Source organism: Coregonus clupeaformis, chromosome 11 (assembly GCF_020615455.1).
Source record: "Coregonus clupeaformis isolate EN_2021a chromosome 11, ASM2061545v1, whole genome shotgun sequence".
In the NCBI taxonomy this organism is placed as follows: domain Eukaryota; kingdom Metazoa; phylum Chordata; class Actinopteri; order Salmoniformes; family Salmonidae; genus Coregonus; species Coregonus clupeaformis.
In genome coordinates this window covers 47276234-47291095 of record NC_059202.1, presented here as the reverse complement: position 1 = coordinate 47291095, position 14862 = coordinate 47276234, and positions in this window count along the sequence as shown.

Below are 14862 nucleotides of genomic sequence, written 5' to 3'. Positions count from 1 at the left end.
GGCGGGGGAGCGTCTGGTCTTCCTCCGGCAGGGGAGGAGAAGTGCCCAGGAATTCGCGCTCGAATTCCGTACTCTAGCGGCAGATGCAGGGTGGAATGATCGGGCCCTCATCGATCTATACCGATGCAGCCTACGAGAGGACGTCCGTCGGGAGCTGGCTTGTAGGGACACCAGCCTCACTTTCGACCAGCTGGTTGATATGTCCATCAGGCTGGATACCTTGCTGGCTACCCGCGGACGTCCTGCGGAGGGTCCGTCCATTCCACCCTCCAGCGTCTCCGAGCCTTGTCCTATGGAGCTCGGGGCGCTGGCGCTAGAGAGAGGAGGAGTCGGCAGGCTAGGGGGTCCATCCACTGCACCAACTGTGGTCGGGGAGGACACACCGCGGCTAGGTGCTGGGGATGGCCTCCTAGGGGAGATGACGACAGGTCCCGCACTGGGGATTCCCTCCAGGTGAGTAGGCGCCCCACTCACCCAGAGCTCACTGTTGCCCATTTTTGTATGCCTGTACGTTTTCCACAGGTAGCACCTCATTCCCAGCATAAGGCGCTGGTAGATTCAGGCGCAGCTGGGAATTTTATTGATAAAAAGTTTTGTTTAGCGTTAGGGATTCCCCTCATTCCTGTTGATGTTCCTTTTCCCGTTCACGCCCTACATAGTCGTCCGTTGGGTACGGGCTTAATCAGGGAGGTCACGGCGCCACTTAGGATGTGTGCGCAGGGGGATCATCAGGAGATGATTCAGCTGTTCCTGATTGACTCTCCTGCGTATCCGGTGGTGCTGGGCATGCCCTGGTTGAGTACCCATAACCCAGCGATTTCGTGGCAGGAGAGGGCTCTGATGGAGTGGTCTGCTCAGTGTGTGGGTAGATGTTTGGGCGTTTCCGTAGGGGGCTACCTCGGTGGAGAGTCCAAACCAGGTGCCCGCATTGCACGTTCCACCTGAGTATGGGGATTTGGCTATTGCGTTTAGTAAGGCGAGGGCGACGCGGTTGCCACCCCATAGGCAGGGGGATTGTGCGATAAACCTCCAGGCAGGAGCTGCGCTCCCACGGAGCCATGTGTATCCTCTGTCTCAGGAGGAGAAGAAAGCTATGGAGATTTACATAGACGAATCGCTGAGACAAGGATACATACGGCCGTCCACTTCCCCCAGCGTCATCGAGTTTCTTTTTCGTGAAGAAAAAGGATGGTGGTTTGCGTCCGTGCATCGATTACCGTGGTCTCAATCAGATTACGGTGAAGTATAGTTATCCACTCCCGCTGATTGCGACCATGACTGAGTCGTTGCATGGGGCGCGTTTCTTCACGAAATTAGATCTCAGGAGCGCGTACAACTTGGTGCGCATCAGGGGAGGGTGATGAATGGAAAACAGCCTTTAGTACCACCTCGGGCCATTACGAGTATCTGGTCATGCCATACGGGTTGATGAACGCTCCATCAGTTTTCCAATCATTTGTGGATGAGATCTTCAGGGACATGCAGGGGCAGGGGGTGGTGGTGTACATTGATGACATTCTCGTGTACTCACCTACCCGTGTCGAGCATGTGGCCCTGGTGCGCAGGGTGTTGCGGAGGCTGGTGGAGCACGACCTGTATGTGAAGGCAGAGAAGTGTCTGTTTTTCCAGGAGTCAGTCTCCTTTTTGGGTTATCAGTTGTCTGCGTCAGGGGGTGAAGATGGAGGTCGACCGGGTGTCGGCCGTGCGTAATTGGCAAACACCAACCACTGTGAAGGAGGTGCAGCAGTTTTTGGGGTTTGCAAATTACTACAGGAGGTTTATCCGGGGTTTTGGACAGGTGGCAGCTCCCATCACGTCTCTGTTGAAGGGGGGTCCGGTGCGTCTGCAGTGGTCGGCCGAGGCGGACAGGGCGTTTGGGAGGCTGAAGGACCTGTTTACCTCGGCCCCGGTGCTGGCGCATCCGGATCCCTCTTTACCGTTCCAAGTAGAGGTGGACGCGTCGGAGGCCGGTTTAGGAGCCGTGCTTTCACAACGGTCTGGCGCGCCACCTAAACTCCGCCCCTGTGCTTTTTATTCTAAGAAGCTCAGTCCGGCGGAGCGGAACTATGACGTAGGGGACAGGGAGCTGTTAGCCGTGGTACAGGCTCTAAAGGTGTGGAGGCACTGGCTTGAGGGGGCTCAACACCCTTTCCTCATTTTGACGGACCACCGTAACCTGGAGTACATCCGGGCGGCGAGGAGGCTGAACCCTCGCCAGGCAAGATGGAGTATGTTCTTGACCAGGTTTACTTTTAAGATCACGTACATCCCTGGGTCACAGAATGGCAAGGCAGATGCGCTGTCTCGGCGGTATGACGCGGAGGAGAGGTCCGTGGAGCCCACTCCCATACTGCCTGAGTCGTGTCTGGTGGCACCGGTAGTGTGGGAGGTCGATGCTGAACTCGAGCGGGCGTTACGCACCGACCCTAGTCCACCACAGTGCCCGGAGGGTCGGAAGTACGTTCCGCTCGAGGTTCGGGATCGATTGATCTATTGGGCTCACACGTCACCCTCCTCTGGACATCCGGGTATCGGCCGGACAGTGCACTGTCTTAGTGCCAAGTACTGGTGGCCCACGTTGGCAAGGGATGTGAGGGTTTATGTTTCCTCCTGCTCGGTGTGCGCCCAGTGTAAGGCGCCTAGACATCTACCTAGGGGTAAGTTGCTACCCCTGCCCGTTCCACAACGGCCATGGTCCCACCTATCAGTGGACTTTATAACAGACCTTCCCCTCTCCCAAGGGAATACTACCATCCTGGTCGTTGTGGACCGGTTCTCTAAGGCCTGTCGTTTGCTCCCCATGCCGGGTCTTCCCTACGGCCCTGCAAACTGCCGAGGCACTGTTTACCCATGTGTTCCGGCACTACGGGGTACCCGAGGACATTGTGGCTGATCGGGGTCCCCAATTCACCTCCAGAGTCTGGAGAGCGTTTATGGAGCGGTTGGGGGTCTCGGTGAGCCTCACCTCGGGTTACCACCCGGAGAGCAATGGGCAGGTGGAACGCGTAAACCAGGATGTGGGTAGGTTTCTCAGAACATACTGCCAGGACCGGCCGGAGGAGTGGTCAAGGTACGTTCCCTGGGCCGAGATGGCCCAGAATTCCCTACGCCATTCCTCCACTAACCTAACTCCATTTCAATGTATGTTAGGTTACCAGCCGGTTCTGGCACCCTGGCAGCAGAGCCAGATCGAGGCTCCTGCGGTGGATGAGTGGGCGCGGCGCTCGGAGGAGACTTGGAACGCTGCACACGTCCACCTGCAGCGGGCCCTCCGACGTCAGAAGGCGAGCGCTGATCTCCACCGTAGTGAGGCACCGGTGTACGCACCTGGTGATCGAGTCTGGCTCTCTACCAGAAACCTGCCCCTCCGCCTGCCCTGTCGGAAACTGGGTCGGCGGTTTGTAGGGCCATTTAAAGTCCTGAGAAGGTTGAACGAGGTATGTTATAGATTACAGCTACCTGTGGAGTATAAGTGTATTAACCCCTCGTTCCATGTGTCCCTTCTCAGGCCGGTGGTAGCGGGCCCACTCCAAGAAGATGAGATCTTGGAGACTCCTCCGCCCCGTTGGACATCGAGGGGGCACCGGCGTACTCCGTGAGATCCATCTTGGATTCGAGACGTCGGATGGGGGGTCTCCAGTATCTAGTGGAGTGGGAGGGGTACGGTCCGGAGGAGCGGTGCTGGGTGCCGAGGAGAGACGTGTTGGACCCGTCGCTCCTGACGGAGTTCCATCGGAGGCATCCGACGCGCCCTGCGCCGCGTCCCCCTGGTCGTCCCCGAGGCCGGAGTGGGCGCACGTCTGGAGCCGCGCGTCAAGGGGGGGGTACTGTCACGGTTTCGGCCGAGGCTGCCTCTCTCCCTTGTTCGGGCAGGCTTCGGCGTTCGTCGTCTCCGGAATTCTAGCTGCCACCGCTAGATGTTTCATGTTCGTTTGCTTTTGTCTGTTTGTTTACACACCTGTTTCTGTTTGACGTAATTAGTGTCCTATAAGTTTCTCGTTGTGTTTGTCTTGTGTTGTGTGTGATTGTTTCCGTCAGTGTTGTGTTTTGCTCGGTTGAGCGTTTTGTCTCCACTGTGCTGGAGCTTATCTTGCACTTGTTTGTGCACCGGTACATTTTGTCGCACCTGTTAGTGCGCATTTTCCTTTCGCCTTCGTGCGGGTTTTGCTGTCGGGCTTAGTTGTCCTGTTGCCTGTGTTGGGCCAGTAATTACAGCATTTGGAACATTCAGTCTGCGTCCTGCGTTTGATTCCTACACTACACCTACAACACGCCCTGACAATTATGGTGTGAAGAATAGGTGTTTCAGTGTGAACACTAAGCATAATGTGCCCAGTCGAGGTGTCAAAAGGTTCTACAAAGCCAAACAAATTACTTGAAAGAGTACTTATTTTGTCGATGCAACACAGAGTTAGTTTGGTTGGTTTGGTTTTCTTTCCCTGTAATGGTCATATGCCTTAGATTCCCTGAAGACAGGGCTTTGTACAATAATCACTCTCTCTTCAACCCAACTGTCTGTTGGGGGCATTGAGGAGAGGCTGAATCTTAATACAGCCTGATGTATATCTAGTTCCCAATCTGCTCCTCTGCAGACCTGTCTGTCTGAAAGAGAAATGAGAGGCCAGTTCTGCCACAGAGATTTCCTCAAAGACTGCTGGATTACAAATTCACTGCAGCAGTCACTGGCTCACAAGGAAGGCAGCTAACCTCCCTTTCTCAGCAAATCAATTCTAATTTTGTTCTTTCAGTCGATAACCTGCTCATGGCTCTGTTTCATTCAAGCTTATTTGCAAGCCCCTTTCAACCAGTCCTTCAGCCCTGTTGTGTGGTTAAACTTGCTAATAGGCAGGTAACCTCAGTAGGAATCCAAAAAGGCTATTGGTGAGTGAACAGGCTTGTTTCTGGAACTAAATATAGCCAAAAGTTAAGAACTCATTGTAGATTCTAGAGGAGTGAATCCAAGCAACTCAACCCTCATCTCTGTACCCCACACATACAATTATCTGTAAGGTCCCTCAGTCGAACAATGAATTTCAAACACAGATTCAACCACAAAGACCAAGGAGGTTTTCCGATGCCTTGCAAATAAGGGCACCTATTGGTAGATGTGAAAAATACAAAAAAGAGCAGACATTGAACATCCCTTTGAGCATGGTGAAGTTATTAATTACACTTTGGATGGTGTATCAATATACTCAGTCACTACAAAGATAGAGGCGTCCTTCCTAACTCAGTTGCCGGAGAGGAAGGAAACCGGTCAGGGATTTCACCATGACTCCTTTGGTGACTTTAAAAGAGTTACATGGTTTAATGGCTGTGATATGAGAAAACTGAGGCTGGATCAACAACACTGTAGTTACTCCACAATACTAACCTAAATGACAGAGTGAAAAGAAGGAAGCCTGTACAGAATAAAAATATTCCAAAACATGCATCCTGTCTGCAATAAGGTACTAAAGTAAAACTGCAAAAAATGTGGCAAATAAATTAACTTTATGTCCTGAATAGAAAGTGTTATGCCTGGGGCAAATCCAACACATCACTGAGTACCACTCTTCCAATTTTCAAGCATGGTGGTGGCTGCATCATTTTATGGTTATGTTTTTCATCGGCAAGGACTAGGGAGTTTTTTTGGGGGATAAAAATAAACGGAATAGAGCTAAGCACAGGCAAAAACCTAGAGGAAAACATGTTTCAGTCTGCTTTCCAACAGACACTGGGAGACAAATTCACCTTTCAGCAGGACAATAACCAAAAACACAAGGCCAAATCTACACTGAAGTTGCTTACCAAGACGACATTGAATGTTCCTGAGTGGCCTAGTTAAAGTCTTGACTTAAATCAGCTTAAAAATGTATGTCAAGACTTGAAAATGGCTGACTAGCAATGATCAACAACCAACTTGAAAGAGCTTGATTTAAAAAATAAATAATAATGTGCAAATATTGTACAATCCAGGTGTGCAAAGCTCTTAGAGACTTAATCAGAAAGACTCGCAAATGTAATCGCTGCCAAAGGCGATACTAACATGAATTGATTTAGGGGTGTGAATACTTATGTAAATGAGATATTTCTGTATTCCATTTTGAATAAATTTGCTAAAATATCTAAAATAAATGTTTTACTTTGTCATTATGTGGTATTGTGTGTAGATCAGTGTCGGTCAGTGCCGTTTAAGATGATTTTTTTCATGAGCATGGCCTTACTTCTATTACAGCATATCAGATGACTCATCATATTCCATTCACCCAGTTCAATGTAACAGCGATAGGTTTAGGCCACTACATGATACTCACATGTTCCCTATACACCCATCATGTGGTTGCTACAACCTAGCCTATTTATGAAAGTTTACAACGTAGGTACACACAGGTCGAGACAATTTTGAGGTGACAGACAGCGACACATGGACAGACAGTTACATTCAATACAGCCTGCATCTAGGTGATATAGTGTGTAATCATTAGTCCAACAGTTGTAAACAAGTGTTTCTATTGGCCAAATTCAGGTATGTTTATCCCCATTTTGTTCAGTTTGCTTCCGTTTAAGAAAAAAAAATTCAACAGAATCGGCGGAATAAATACACCCCTGATCACCCGTAAACACAGTTCACTTTTATAGCAGCCACGTTGTATTAATTCTCACATCTATGCGCTCTCCTCTCACCTCTTTCCTTTGCTTGTGGACTTCAATGCACAACACATCAGCTGTATGTGACCAGGCAAAAAAAACTTTCCAAGCCAAACTGCTCACACAGCCTACATCGTTGTCACCATATTAGCTAAAGTAATGTCATAGTCAGCATAGCTAATAGAACTAATGTGTTAGTAAACCCGCTACAATCATGCAGTAATGTTACAGTGTACAGCCAGTAAGCAGTTACACCAGCGGGCCCCGGTGGCAATAAATTAGTCAAACCAAAAGCTTACCTTGACTTGGAAGAGTTCCAGTGTTGTGTTGGAAAGTCATAGACAGCTAGCTAACATAGCATCCCTCTGTTTGAGCAGGGTGTTTCAGTAGGCTAAACTAGCTAGCTGCATTTGCCAGCTAAGTAAGTGAAACTGAAAGTGAATTTTTTAAACAAAATCTCTATCTCTCTCTCTATTTCTCTCTAGCTTCTCTTTCATTTTGGAAGAAATAAAATTGACATGGGAAGTATGAAGGGGAGAGAGACAGCTATGTGACAGTATGACATTGACAATTATTAAAATAGAAACAAATACATTCATGTCCATAGCCTATCTATCCGAGTTGATTAGTCTATAAATTAAGAAAATATTCCGTATCAAATTATACCATGCCAGGTTGGAGACGATTGGCACATTGTCCATTTGACGCATTATAGGCCTCTGAGAACAACCTTGTCGACTGCTGTTGAATAATTCATGACTAGTCAGACACATCCAACCTTTTTAAAAAGAAGACCGATTTATTTATTTACTAGCAAGCAATGAAAAAGTGCATTGTATAAAAGAAAGCCCACACAACAAGTGCCATAGCCTACACACCCCTGCGCATCTAGCGGTTTAGCTGCTGGAGCATCAGACAACAGTTGGAAGAGGAGGAGATGTAGACAGTTTAATAGGCAGACTAAATTAGCAAAACAATTGCTTATAATCATTAGTGAATACTCCCGATATTAGGTAAAGTTTATCTACATGAAAATAAACTTAATAAAACCATATGTTTTTCAAATAATTAATGTAAGCCTATTTAAATGGTTTTGACGGTTATTGTATTTTCATGAAGGTCTTCATCCATAACCGTCAGTTACACAGTTATTAATTTACCATCACTGCCCTGTCTGTTGGCACAACATCATTAAAACCAGCAAAAAAAAGGTAATAGCTGTGTACCTAAAGAAGTCTGACTCAGTTCCACAAACAAACCATTAAAAAAGCTCATGCAGTGCTGGACAACTACGCGACTAGCCTACACACAGATTCTTCGGTCTGCATTGCCATCTAGACTAAATTAGGTAGTTCAGTCACATTTAGATAATTTAGACCTACATTGCTACATGCAGCAACAGTAGAGCTTTATCATCATCTGTAGTGACTTATGTGACACAAGGCTAAATGACAGTGAGTTTGAGGGTTGGCAAATTTCGAGCAATTGGAGTATGTATAAAAATCGTGGAATAACTTGCATATGTGGAAGCCTCATTGCATTCCCCTGGTGTTCTGCAAACCTTTCTTCCTCTGTATCTTTTCTTCCTCTGTATCTGTTTGCCTAAGTATCTTTCTGCCTCAGTATCTACCGTACCGTTAAGGTCCCAATGTCAGTGAGTGAGTAGTGATGTTATTGCAGCCCAGGAAAGGCCCTGAGGCAACACATTAATACAGGGTCACAGGCTAGCTCTCTACAGTTCTCCCTGTCAACGTTTCATATTGAGGTGACAAGTGTGTTCCAGGTAGCGTCCTGTGCATTGATTTTGAAGCCAGAATAGAGACGACCTGCATCGTACTATTATATTACTGGGAGAGAACCTCATCAATTCTTCAATAAATCCATTACTGTAATTTTCAACAGACAAGGGCAGGTTGTCTCCCCAACTGGTGTGATTGGTGATTTGAAAGAGTCAGGCGCAGGAGGGTAAATCACAGAATACAGAGTTTATTCCGTAGTACAGAGTTACGCTGGATAGCGCCAACCAGTCCATTGCGCAAAACAGACGCACTGGAACAAAACAGGCACACGGGTAAAATATACGGCGGCAAATACAAAATACACGTAGCTCACCCGAGCTACTCTCTCCTCACATTAAACAATCACCTACAAGGACAAGGGGGCAGAGGGAACACTTATACACATACTAATGAGGGGATATGAACCAGGTGTGTGTAATAGACAAGACAAAACAAATGGAATGATGAGATGAGCTGCGGCAGTGGCTAGAAGGCCGGTGACGACGAACGCCGAAGCCTGCCCGAACAAGGAGAGGAGGCAGCTTCGGAGGAAGTCGTGACAACTGGAGGCCCTCGGGAGATTTTATTTGCACCCCCTCCCACCTGCCCCCCAGTAAATCAGCTCCAAGGTATTTACATTTTGGAAATCTGTTCCAACGTATTCCCACGCATAATATACAATCAATTCAAATCATTTTGTATTAGTCACATACACATATTTAGCAGATGTTATTGTGGGTGTAGCAACATGCTTGTGTTCCTAGCTCCAACAGTGCAGTAGATCTAACAACTTACAACAATACACAAACATCTAAAAGTAAAATAATGGAATTAAGAAATATACACTCCTCAAAAAAATAAAGGGAACACTTAAACAACACAATGTAACTCCAAGTCAATCACACTTCTGTGAAATCAAACTGTCCACTTAGGAAGCAACACTGATTGACAATATATTTCACATGCTGTTGTGCAAATGGAATAGACAACAGGTGGAACTTATAGGCAATTAGCAAGACACCCCCAATAAAGGACTGGTTTTGCAGGTGGTGACCACAGACCACTTCTCAGTTCCTATGCTTCCTGGCTGATGTTTTGGTCACTTTTGAATGCTGGCGGTGCTTTCACTCTAGTGGTAGCATGAGACAAAGTCTACAACCCACACAAGTGGCTCAGGTAGTGCAGCTCATCCAGGATGGCACATCAATGCGAGCTGTGGCAAGAAGGTTTGCTGTGTCTGTCAGCGTAGTGTCCAGAGCATGGAGGCGCTGCCAGGAGACAGGCCAGTACATCAGGAGACGTGGAGGAGGCCGTAGGAGGGCAACAACCCAGCAGCAGGACTGCTACCTCCGCCTTTGTGCAAGGAGGAGCAGGAGGAGCACTGCCATAGCCCTGCAAAATGACCTCCAGCAGGCCACAAATGTGCATGTGTCTGCTCAAACGGTCAGAAACAGACTCCATGAGGGTGGTATGAGGGCCCGACGTCCACAGGTGGGGGTTGTGCTTACAGCCCAACACCGTGCAGGACGTTTGGCATTTGCCAGAGAACACCAAGATTGGCAAATTCGCCACTGGCGTCCTGTGCTCTTCACAGATGAAAGCAGGTTCACACTGAGCACGTGACAGACGTGACAGAGTCTGAAGACGCCGTGGAGAACGTTCTGCTGCCTGCAACATCCTCCAGCATGACCGGTTTGGCGGTGGGTCAGTCATGGTGTGGGGTGGCATTTCTTTGGGGGGCCGCACAGCCCTCCATGTGCTCGCCAGAGGTAGCCTGACTGCCATTAGGTACCGAGATGAGATCCTCAGACCCCTTGTGAGACCATCTGCTGTTGCGGTTGGCCCTGGGTTCCTCCTAATGCAAGACAATGCTAGACCTCTGAGTAGACTCCTGAGTGGAGCAGTGGTCTAAGGCACTGCATCGCAGTGCTAACTGTGCCACTAGAGATCCTGGTTCGGATCCTGGTTCGAATCCAGGCTCTGTCGCAGCCGGCCGCGACCGGGAGACTCATGGGCGGCGCACAATTGGCCCAGCGTCGTCCAGGGTAGGGGAGGGAATGGCCGGCAGGGATGTAGCTCAGTTGATAGAGCATGGCGTTTGCAACGCCAGGGTTGTGGGTTCGATTCCCACGGGGAGCCAGTATAAAAAAATATGTATTCACTAACTGTAAGTCGCTCTGGATAAGAGCGTCTGCTAAATGACTAAAATGTAAATGTAAAATGAAGGCATTGATGCTATGGACTGGCCCGCCCGTTCCCCAGACCTGAATCCAATTGAGCACATCTGGGACATCATGTCTCGCTCCATCCACCAACACCACGTTGCACCACAGACTGTCCAGGAGTTGGCGGATGCTTTAGTCCAGGTCTGGGAGGAGGTCCCTCAGGAGACCATCCGCCACCTCATCAGGAGCATGCCCAAGCGTTGTAGGGAGGTCATACAGGCACGTGGAGGCCACACACACTACTGAGCCTCATTTTGACTTGTTTTAAGGACATTACATCAAAGTTGGATCAGCCTGTAGTGTGGTTTTCCACTTTCTAATTTTGAGGGTGACTCCAAATCCAGACCTCCATGGGTTGATACATTTGATTTCCATTGATAATTTTTGTGTGATTTTGTTGTCAGCACATTCAACTATGTAAAGAAAAAAGTATTTAATAAGATTATTTCATTCATTCAGATCTAGGATGTGTTATTTTAGTGTTCCCTTTTTTTTTTTGAGCAGTGTATAAATATTAGGTCGAGAGAGATACAGGTATATGACCGTATACAAATGTAAGCAAGGTTAGAAATGATTATGTTTTAGTCAAATGTTATATCTGTTTGGGCTCCTTACAGTCAATTTGCAGTCTACAAATTATTTGCAATTACGTTCCGGCCCCTTGACCATCCACTCAAGAAAAAAAAAAAAAGACCCGCGGCTGAATCTAGTTGATGATCCCTGCCCTAATGTATGTGACAATTTATTTAAACAGATGCTGTGCAATGTGGAGACATTTCAGAATACCTTGGAGAAAATAAAATGTTTAAAACAGTAATGTAATTGAGAGTGCTATCCTTCGCCTATAACTCCAATAAAGATCTAAGTGCAATTCAGAGTATTTGCACAGAGCACTGTGAGAAATGCTTTAACAGCAATGGGCATTTTGGGTAACTGAGCAAAGATCAGTAATAAATGATGCTCAGAAAAGCCACTGACCTTCATCAAATAGCCTAACCAATTGTCCATGTAAGCAGAAAAGAGAAACATGCCATACATGTACTCACTGCTACTGATGTTGTGAGAATAGAATGTGTAATTTATGTGATAATGACTATTTATAAGAGAGAGCTAAGCCAGGGTGGGCCCGCGATGCTGGAGAGGGGCCAGACAACAAAGCTCAGTCAGGATCAGTAGAGCTGGTCACTGACTCTCTCTGCATCGTCGGATGATTCGCAATGTAATCAGTGATCATCAAAGGCACTGTCAAGAAAATGTGAAACTGGGGCTTCCAGAGGCTGCCTGCGATACTATACACATTAAAATGACAGGTTTATTCATTCTTCAAAAGCCACATAGCTTCCTTTTCCCCAAGACTCATTTTGGTACATTTAATGAGGATAAAAGCTCAGCTAAGCAGCCTCCCTCTCTCTTTCTCTCGCTCACATACAGTACATCATACATAATGCAAATACACATATTCTGTTGATCTCAAGACAACACTACTTCTTACTATAAAATAGCTGTTATGTTTAGAAGTGTTTCATGGAGAGTATAAATGGAACTATGAACACGAAGAAGCACACGGAGCCCCCATAGTTTGGAAACTAGGTCTAACTATTGTACCTATTTTTATTGTTGTGTTGCCAGAAAAAGCCTCCTCCTCCACCCTCTCTCGTCTCTCCCCAACCGCAGAATTTCAGTCGCATCTTGCGCCCTACACTTGTCTCTCCAATGCATGTAAATAGCTTCCCCGCTCCATAGCAAGCTGCTCTATCCGCACTGATTGGCGAAGCAATTTAATATTGAGCTAAATGTTTTTAAAAAAACATTGGTATCAGAGGTTTAAAAAGGAACAAAGAGGAATGATATAACACAGTAACTTTTTTGGGGTTCGAACCGGTTCAGAATAATAATGGCGCTGGAGGGAATAGCAGCCATTTTATGGGCTCCTGACCAATTGTGTTACTTTGTGAGCTTCTGGACATCAGAACAGCGATCACTAACCTCGATTTGGATGAAGATTTGTACTTAAATGAGCCAGAGGCGAATTATATACTGCTCATCATGGACCAGGCCCAAATCCCCGTCACTCGAAGAAGGAAGAGGCGCCGCTATAGAGGCCAGCGTGCAGTATATCTTACAGTACTACGTTGGCGAGTGGAAAAACCGCCTCTACCCTCCATTCTATTGGCAGAAGTGCAATCACTGGAGAATAAACTGGACGAGTTCCGTTCGAGACTAGCCTATCAATGTGATCTGAAGAACTGTAATATCCTATGTTTATCCGAGTCGTGGCTGAACAAGGACATGGAAAATATACATCTAGCTGGTTTTTCTATACATCGGCAGGACAGAATGGCAGCGTCGGGCAAACTCAGGGGGGATGGTGTGTGTCTCTTTGTTAACAACAACTAGTGCGCAATCTCTAATATTATGGAAGTCTGGTCGATCTCCAAGGCATTCCTAGTCGATCACCAAACATTTATGTAAAAAAAAACTACAATAAAGCCTTGCGTTCCTATAATTTTTTTGGGTTTTGCGCTGTTGGCGGTAGATCAAATTGATTCAGCAGCCATAGCGCCAATTTTATAACATTTCATGTGTCTGAAGGTAGAACTCAGCCTACCCGGAAGGCCCAGAGAGCAAATCAAGTGCACCTATAGGCCTACTGCTGGCCAATCAGATAGCTCAGATCACCGTGTCTGCATAGTTTCCTCGAGCCATAGATGTAAAAAGAAACCTTGAATGGACAGCAAAGTTGATACTGTGAGATTTAAAAACTGTTAAAACCATGACTAGAGAGAGACAACGAATACAGCAAAGAGTGTAAGTTGTTATTCAGCACTGTCAACATTTTGTTCAACATTTTTTCTAAGCCATAAAATGCGCGTTCTCCCTACTTCCACGTGCGCTACAACAAGCATTGCGGCTGCAATGAATGAGTATAGCAAAGTGTTCTTAGTGGCTTGTGTATTTTTTAATATCAATAAATATTTCACTTTCTCTGCTCATAGGAGTAACAACATGAATTGGTGCAAATCCTCCTGATTCCTGCTTACAAGCAAAAACTCAAACAGGAACTACCAGTGACGTGCTCAACACGGAAGTGGTCCGATGAAGCGGATGCTAAACTACAGGACTATTTCCCTAGCAAAGACTGGAATATGTTCCGGAATTCATCCGATGGCATTGAGGAGTTTACCACATCAGCTTCATTAATAAGTGCATCGACGACGTCGTCCTTACCGTGACCATATATACACATCCCCACAGTGACCGTACATACATATCCCAACCAGAAGACATGGATTACAGGCAACATCCACACTGAGCTGCCGCTTTCAAGGAGTCAGACACTAATCTGGATGCTTATAAGAAATCCTGCTACGCCCTCTGACGAACCATCAAACAGGAAAGCGTCAATACAGGACTAAGATCGAATCATATTACACCGGCTCTAAAGCTTGTCGGATGTGGCAGGGCTCGCAAACTATCATGTATTACAAAAGGAAACCCACCCGTGAGCTGCCCTGTGACGCAAGCCTACCTGACGAGCTAAATGCCTTCTATGCTCGCTTTGAGGCTAGCAACACTGACCATGCATGAGAGCACCAGCTGTTCCGGACTACTGTGTGATCACGCTCTCTGTAGCCGATGTGAGTAAGGGCCAGACGGATAACCAGGATGCGTACTCAGAGCATATGCTGACCAGCTGGTAAGTGTCTTCACTGACATTTTCAACCTCTCCCTGACCCAGTCTGTAATATCTACATGTTTCAAGCAGACCACCATTGTCCCTATGCCCAATAATGCCAAGGTAACCTGTCTAAATGACTATCGCCCCGTAGCTCTAATATCTGTAGCCATGAAATGCTTTGAAAGGCTGGCTCACATCAACACCATCATCCCAGACACCCTGGACCCACTCCAATGCATATACCACCCCAGCAGATCCACAGATGACACAATCTCTATTGCAATCCACACTGTTCTTTCCCACCTAGACAATAGGAACACCTACGTGAGAATGCTGTTCATTGACTACAGCTCAGCGCTCAACACCATAGTGCCGTTCAAGCTCATCACTAAGCTAAGGACCCTGGGACTTAACACCTCCCTCTGCAACTGGATCCTGGACTTCCTGACGGGCCACTTCCAGGTAAGATGGTTGGCAACAACACATCTGCCACGCAGAAACTGAACACGGGGGCCCCTCGGGGACGTGCTTAGTCCCCTCCTGTACTCCC